Source organism: Arachis duranensis, chromosome 6, assembly GCF_000817695.3.
Source record: "Arachis duranensis cultivar V14167 chromosome 6, aradu.V14167.gnm2.J7QH, whole genome shotgun sequence".
NCBI lineage: Eukaryota > Viridiplantae > Streptophyta > Magnoliopsida > Fabales > Fabaceae > Arachis > Arachis duranensis.
This window is the reverse complement of record NC_029777.3, coordinates 81,372,774-81,373,015: the sequence shown is the minus strand read 5'-3', so window position 1 is coordinate 81,373,015 and position 242 is coordinate 81,372,774.

Sequence of the window (242 nt, the reverse complement as noted above, 5' to 3'; positions counted from 1 at the left end):
GACGCAAAAGAATCACTGGATTCTATTCCGGCCTGATTGAGAACCGACAGATGAATTCCGCGTGCTGTGACAGAGCATATGCAATCGTTTTCACTGAAAGGATGGGAGGTAGCCATTGACAACGGTGAAACCCTACATACAGCTTGCCATGGAAGGAGACTTGCGTGTTTGAAGAAGAAGACAGTAGGAAAGCAGAGATTCAGAAGATGGAGCATCTCCAAACCTCAACCTATTCTCCATTA